Here is a 7,588-nt window from a genome sequence, read left to right on the forward strand (position 1 = left end):
GGGCGGCCGCAGCATCCCCCCGGCGGGGCGGACGGGCGAGCCCGGCGCCGCGTCCCTCTTCCCGCGGGTACTTGGAGCGCTCGTCTGCCCTCTCATCCCGTCAAACAGACGAAATCCAGCCGTGCTGTGACAACCCCGTCCCTTCCCTCTTGGAATGCCGTATGAAGTGTAACCCAGCGGCGTGATATAAATCAGATTTGGGGGGGGACGACAGTCGTGAAACAAGTGTGTCAAGGAGACGCACACTTAAAGATTAGAGCTTAATTTAAAGTTGGAGATTAAGTGAATGCTGTCCAAATCTGGAGAGGTAATACTCTGACCCGAGTCTCTGCTGTGGATGCAATTAAAAAAGAAAGGCGAGGAGCCGCACATATCGCGGGTAGTTAAATCGCAGCACGTTTGGTACGACGATCAATCGATGTTATGTAAAGGAATTGCCCATTTGCGAATCTGCGGGAATTTGTAATTATGTTTCTGGAAAAAAAAAAAAAATTGCCTCTTTGCACATGACCCAACCTGCAGGTGCTGTGATGGAAGCACCCACCTTCCGGGAAATTGTCTACTCGGAGGATGTAAAATGACATTTGCCCTAATTATCTTTTTTGACATTTGAGAATGGCAAGGGGGAATTTTTGGAAATGAGGAAAGTGAAAGAAAGGGGACGGAGCTGCCTCTCTCCAGGAGACTTCTCTTGCTGCCTGTTACATTACCCGTTTATCCAAATGTTATTCCAATGAAAAATATTTACCAAGGTTTAATAGGGCGTCCTGTCCGGTTGTGTGGTGGCGATCAATTATCCCATCAATTATTAATTATGGAATAGCTGCTTTATTCGAGCCGGAGTAAAGCTGCGTTTGGGAGCTTTACCCAAAATCGCTATTGTGTTTAGGCTGAATGAGCCAGCGTCTGCTTTGCTTACATTTGCATTTTTTGCTGAGCTAAAAGGAAAAAAAAAAAACCAACAACCCAAAGACAAATAACCATCAAGGATGCTACAGTTTCTTCCTCCCCAATAGTCAAAATAATTCAGAGTTGTGCTGGGTTTATCGCTTTTGCATGTTTTCGGCCCCAGCTTCTTGGAAAAGAGATCTCTTCCCACAGAGCTCTTTCTTCTGAGAAGAGCAAATTAAAAGCCTCCATTAGCACAACTCCTCGTGGCCTCATTTTGCCTTTTTTAAGAAATAAAATGTATCTTCAGTGTTGAACAGTCCTGGTGATGCAAAGTGTTAAAGCAAAACGGTTCCAGAGAGAGGACAGCAATACAATGGAAGTTTCATTATAATAATAGGATAAAAAAATTGAATTGCTTAATGCATGATAAACCTTTCAGATACTTAATATTTCTGGGCATCGAGGCACATCCTTTTAACGTGTTCCCGCTGTAGAACAAGAGCTCAAGTAGAAAGCGAAAGCAAATAAACATTTGATCCGGGAGACCACTGAAGTTTAGAAATCCCTCGCTGGGCTGTAGCTGCTTATTTCTCCCCTGCTTATAAAATAAACAAAAATAGGTGGTTGGCACGCAAACAAACAGGGAGTTGAGCAGAAAGATGGTCTGGCAGCACGAGCGAGAGCAGCCAGGCAGAGGAGGAGGGGAGGCGAGCGGTGTGATGAAGAGCGTACTGGTCAAAATTGAGAGGCTCGGAGCCGGGAAAGCATCTCCCTGCGTGTTCTTGCCCGATCCCTCTGCCGCCTGATTTATATTGGCATTATATTTACATTATGTTCCTGTATTGGGTGCAGTGAACTATGCAGCTTGCGTTTTTTAATCTCTCCCCATCTCGGCCCCCCAGTGTGGCACAGCGCTCGTTTGTCTCTGAAATGAAACATGGAAACCTCATTAAATGCACGGAGGAGAAGCCTGCAGTGCTGAACTCCTCGCCGTGCCCCATGTTTGTTTATCCTGCGGCTTGCCATCATTTCCCAGCGCGAGAAGCCACGATGGCGACTTGCCCGGAGCCCTCACCTGCGCCTGGCGCGGGCTTAGGGCTGCTCCTGCTTCTGGAGGAGACGATCGCTCTAGGCGACCCCAATATTCCCCGGTGCGTTCGCTCTCTGGAGGACGCGGGTGCCAGGGATGTGCGATCGAGCAGCCCTTCCCGCAGACCGGGGCCGCTCGGGAGCTGTCGGCTTAGCTTTGGGCAGCCGTGGCATGGGGTGCCGTTCTGCTACAGTGCTCTGCTCTCTGCCCAGATGGTCCTGAGGCGGAGGGATGGGGGGCGCTCTGTCCTCCTTCGAAGCAGCTGACGGAGCCGAGCATGAGAATAAAACTGGAAGGCTCTCTTTGTGGCAGGGGTTCTTCTGACATGGCAGCACGCGGGTTCTGGGCTGTGCCTTGGGTAATAGGAAGTCATCTGGCACCCAAATAAGCGGGCTGGTCATAAGTGCGACTTCCTAGGAGGGCACGGAGGCGGAAGGTGTTCGGTGGTTGCAGTCCTTACGGGGTGTGCGGTACTGGGAGGCTCATGCAGCGGCGGGTTTGGGTGCGGAGTGTTGTCTTTGAAAGCTAGATTGTAGCCAGCTGCATATTTTTACATAATCACTGTTTTGTGAGTTACCCTTTCCCTGCTTGTAGATCCGTAAGAAAGAAACCCCACCACATACAATCTGCGTATTGCCGCCATCATCTGCCAGCAGAGCTGTACCAAATATTTAGGAAATCCATTTCCCGACTCTCGCTAACGCTTGCCGCCTGCCCCAGCTGCTGCCTCTTGGAAAGGGCTGTGTCGGCTCCTCTCCATGAGAGAAGGGAGCAGGCGCAACTCGGAGGGGAGAAGGAGGAGGTGAGCGAGGTTTCAGGGCTTGCTCAGTTGAGCCGTTCCCCTCATTTTTCATACCCGTCGGCCGCATGGTGGAAATCCCCATCTCTGCCTCGTAGAGCCGGTGTGCGGGCTGTGGCGTGCGGCCGGCACACACCGCTGGCTCCGGAGAAAGCCCAGCAGCGCGTGTGGCCTCCGGTGCGTCCCCTCACTCGCCCCTCGTACCTGCTCGGCTCAACCCCGGCCTCCCTGGGGGCACCTTGCTGTCACCCCGGGGTGGTTAGGTCACCAGATGTCCCCCCGGGACTCGGCTGCAGCTCCTCAGGCTTTGTGTTCAGCGTAGCTGTGGAAGGGGAGGGAGAGGCCATTGCCTGCGGTCCCCGGGCCGTTCCCTGCCCCTGGGGGGAGCTCGGGGAACTCGGGGAGCTCAGGAGGTGGTGCAGAGCTGGGGGATGTCCAGCTCCGGGTCAGCCCCTTGCGTGGATGGGCTGGTGAGGCTGGTACCTCCAGCAAGCTGATGTGGGAGGTCCAGGGGCCAGGCACGTCAGTGGGGCGAGCTTTTTTTTTTTTTTTTTTCAGGCAAGGGTTACAGCCTCAGCCTGGGTGCTGTCGTAATAGCTGGAGGTGGTTCAGGCCTTAATTTCCATGCAGATGCATTAAGGAGCAGGCAGCTTGCACTCCAAGCGTGCGTGAGCGGTGCCCTTACCCTCCGAGGACCAGAGGCAGCGTTCTCCTTCGCTCCCTCTTGGATTTGCAATGAAGGTGGCTCCATGCCAGCAATGACCACGGTGCTCAGGCCAGAGGGGCTGTGCCACAAGGGTGGGACTCCGGCGGCGGCCGAAACGCAACGCCGGGGCAGGGGTGGTGCTGTGGCAGGTCCTTGCCATCGCTGCCACGGTACTGGGCACCAGCTGTACGCCCCAGGCCATGCTCGGCATTTCGTGGCACTATTTCCACCCCCCTGAGACTGGTCCCCGAGGGGCACAGCGTGGGGGAGAGCGGAGCTACGGCTTTAACCCTTTGGGCTGGAAAGCCACCGTGGTGGGGTGGCACCCCGCGTGGCTGCCCTGCGCTCCTGGCAGGGTGCGTGCATCCCTCGGGCTCTGCTTGAAGGGGTACCAGCCTCCTGTTTCTCACCTCGTCTGAGCCGCTTCTCTCCCCGCCCCTTCCACGATGCTCAGAGATGCCACTTCTCGCTCCATCAGCCCCAAGGTCACTCCCTTCATTAGGAGAAAGGCTGTTAAAAGCCTCCTGAAGATGAGGGCTCGAAGGAAGCTCATTCCAGGGAAGGCCAAGGACTGCTCCAGCGTTACGTATTTGCAGGCAGTGTGCGATGGAATTACTGTTGTATCTTAAGGCAGTAGAGAGGAAAGATTAGGACTTGCCACCTACCTGTAATTCCCACCCCGCAATGCGTGCCAAGCTTCGGTTCACTTTCTCCTTGAACAGGGCAGGTGTCAAACACCCTTAATGAGGATAATAAATGAGCAAGGAGGTGGTGATTAGCCTGCTGTTCTTCACAGCATCCCTGCAGCCGGTTACAGCTGGTGGCTGGAGAAGCCCCGGTGGCTCCCACAGTCCCTGTGCTGGCCTGCGGGTGGGCTTTCTGCCGGGGTGGTGCCCCGGCAGCATCTGGCCTGGCCTTGGGGTGGGCACTGGGCGGTCAGACCACCGAGCCCCAGAGGGAGGTCTTGGGAAGGGTGCTGCCAGTGGGTGACGTGAACTCGCGTCTAGCGCCTGCCCTTTCTGAGGTGCTGCAAAACCTCCTTTTGAATGCCGGCGACACTCTTAATCGCAGCAAATAGTCACGCCTCCAGCGGCCACTCTTTTGTAAAGAAGTACTCAGGCGGTCACAGACCTTTGCCACCCCTTGAGGAACGGTGTCCAGCCCAGGCTGGATTGCCCATGCCCAGGAGATTGCATGAACACCCCCTGAAACACAACTTGTTTAGCCTTTTCCCATCTCGGTGGGATCCCCACCCAGTTGCTGATGTGGAAAAGACCTCGCTCAGCCTGGAGGAAATTGCTGGGTTTGGGTGGGTGCAGGACTGGCTGTGGGGTCCTGAGCAAGTAGTTTGCTGACACAGATGATGTTGTCCATCGCGGGCAGAAGCAGCTGCTTAGCTCAGGAGAAACGGCCCTCTAATAGCGCTGGAATGAAGCTGCTCATTATCTGAGACCAGTCCCAAATCCACTTCATAGAAAAGGACGGGCTCTTCCCCGTGAGGCTTGGAGGAGCGGATGCGGTGCCGGGCTCTCGCCTGGGAGGTGACGGTGTTTCTGTGCTTACGCAGGTGGAGGCTGGCTCCTCGTGCAGGACTCGCGCCTCCATCTCGGCTGCCTCCTCCAGAAATACACAGCTTGGTGACGGATCCCGGGCTCAGCTTAGGGCCGCTCTGCCGTAGCCCCTCGTTAGAGCAAACGAGTGCTTTCTGTGCAGCACAGCGCTCTGCAGTGCCGGGGCTGGCTGAGCCGCTGAAGGTGGTGGAGTTTGGAAAGTCCAGCGATGGAGACTAGTAAATATTCCGAAGGCATGATGGCAAAATGACTTGCTTCTCCCAGCTCGGCTAGAGATATTAATATTTCAATACCTCTAGGTTGTAATTTACTACAATTGAAGAAGATTGCACTCTGATAAGTTAAAGTACCTGCCTTTCAGAGCAAGGCAGGCAGTGTCCGGCCCCGCGCTGGGCTTTGTGCAGCTCCCAGCTGCCGGCGGGCTGGTCCGGGGCTGTGCTGCGCGCCTGCCTCGCTGCGTTTTCCCCAGCAGAAACTATTCCGTTGCGGCTCCTCTAGCCTCCTCTTTTCAGGTTCATGGGAATTAATGCCCTCGATATTTAGGTTAGGGTCAGCACATCTGACCAGATGTGAGCAGTGATTTCGGGTTTAAAAATATTGCAGTGCTATTTCTAAATTTTTAATCTCTCTCAGTGATTTGGAGACAGTTTTATGAAACGTGGAATTAGAATGGTGCTCAATGCTAAATGGTAAAGGAGATTATATGGATTTAACTCTATGCGTCTGTCACATAACTATTGCCAATCCCATAACTTCCATTTTCTATTAAAAATCCGTTTCCCCCTTTGACCTGAAAAAGCTTTACGGGTAATCTGAATTTCTCTGTTTATGAGGTATTTTTCCACTCTTCAACCCCAGCCCCTCACCCACCCACCTCTGAACCTCCCTGGGCGCCGCCTGCGAAGAAGCCGTTGCCCTGTTGGGCCACGGATGCTCTCCGATGCCTTCTCAAGCCGCGCTCTGGGATCTGGGGTGGAGATGCGGGACGGAGCCTGGGGCAGAGGGAGGTGGATGATGGGGTGCTGAGCACAGCGGGGTGTCCCTGGGCGGCCAGGCGAAGGGTGGCTCTTGCCGTGCGCCTTGCACGCCGCCTGCCCTGGCTCCAGCCATCTTCTGCTTTGCTCGGGCGACAGGCGTTACCGCAAATAGCACACTGCCGCTCGCGCATGCTTTGTTTTCCTTCCTCTGCCTGCAAATGTGCATTTTTCTCTGTCATGTATTTGGGAGAAGCACCGTGCTGTTCTGATGAAGGGAAATGCTGATTCATGACGACAAACCAGCCTGGAGATGTCACAAAATGACATCCGCAGGGCCGTGCGGTGGCCCCGCAGCTCTGCAGAGCCTGGCTGCTGCGCGGGAGCCTGGGCTGGAGCTCCGCCGGTCCATCGTTCTTCTGGCCCTTGTCAGCGAGGGAGGAAAAAATAAATGGTGTTGTCTACTTCTACCTGTGCGTGGACGCAGGGAACTGGTGTGTGTGGAGATATGGAGTTGCTTTCTTGACCTATAAATCTGTTGTCTCGTGTGGTGGCGGTGCTGGACCTTGCTAGTCAGCTAATCCCTTACACGGATGGCTTTGCTGGGCAGCTCTGGCAGCGCCGTGCCCCTGACCTGGAACAGGAGGGCTCTGAGCAGGCAAAGGAGGAAACTTTGTGGGTTTAGGTGATGCTTCAGCGCAGAGTACACAGAGAGCGAGATCCAGGTGCTCTCACCTCTCATGTCATGATGCTGAAAGAGGCACGAGGTTGTATGTCCAGCTGGGAGAAGAAGGGAGAGGACTCTGCTCTGGGAAGGGCTGAGGTGGTGTGGGGTTTCCCATCTTGACCTGGTTGAGGATGGCGTGGAGCGGGCTGGTGGCACAGCACCGCGCCAGGACAGGCAGGTGCTCACCGCCGGCAGGTGCTCACCGCCGCCAGGCGCTGGAGGAGGCTTTGCGGGGAGATGCGGGTGGCTGTAGCCGGCGACACTCAACCAGCCCTTCCTTGCGCGAGTAGCTGCGGCGCGCTCGCCCTCGGAGCTGAGGCGAGGCTTCCCTTCTCCCCCCTGCTCCTGTCCCCGCCTCCCCAAGTTAAGAAATCGAGGTCACGGAGGGTCCCCCGTGACTCGTTTTGAACCGGCAGCACGGTAGTGATCCGCTTATTCGATCTTCCTCGCTTTGGTTGAGAAGGGGGAGCTCGTGGTCCTGGAGAGTGGGAAGGAGAGACTGGAGGAGTTGGGTGAAGAGGTCCCTTCCTTCATTTTGGAGAAGGGAAGTGGTTGTCCGCTGCGCTCGGGGTGCTCCTGGGCATCCGCGGGGCTGCAAGCGCGGCCCCGCACTGTGCCCTTGAACCCTGCGTGTCTCAGCTGTCCCTTGTGTGGTGCAGGGATGCCCGGCGCCAGGCTCGGGCGTAGGGCAGGGTGGGACTGGGCTTCCCCTCCCTCTGGGAGAGGGGACCACCACTGAACCCAGTTTTCCCGCTCCTCTCCCGGGGGTGACGGCTGCCGCAGCGTTTGGAGGCAGCGGAAGGGGAGCAGGGCAGGGGTCTGCCCTGCTT

At 55.7% G+C, this 7,588-nt stretch overlaps 1 protein-coding gene across 1 annotated transcript in view; it reads left to right on the forward strand.

Annotated features, from left to right (window-relative positions):
- The window catches only part of DSCAML1 (Down syndrome cell adhesion molecule like 1), a 108,758-nt gene that overhangs the window by 2,418 nt on the left and 98,752 nt on the right, over positions 1 to 7,588 (forward strand).

Source organism: Charadrius vociferus, unplaced genomic scaffold, assembly GCF_000708025.1.
Source record: "Charadrius vociferus isolate BGI_N301 unplaced genomic scaffold, ASM70802v2 scaffold241, whole genome shotgun sequence".
NCBI classification, from domain to species: Eukaryota; Metazoa; Chordata; class Aves; order Charadriiformes; family Charadriidae; genus Charadrius; species Charadrius vociferus.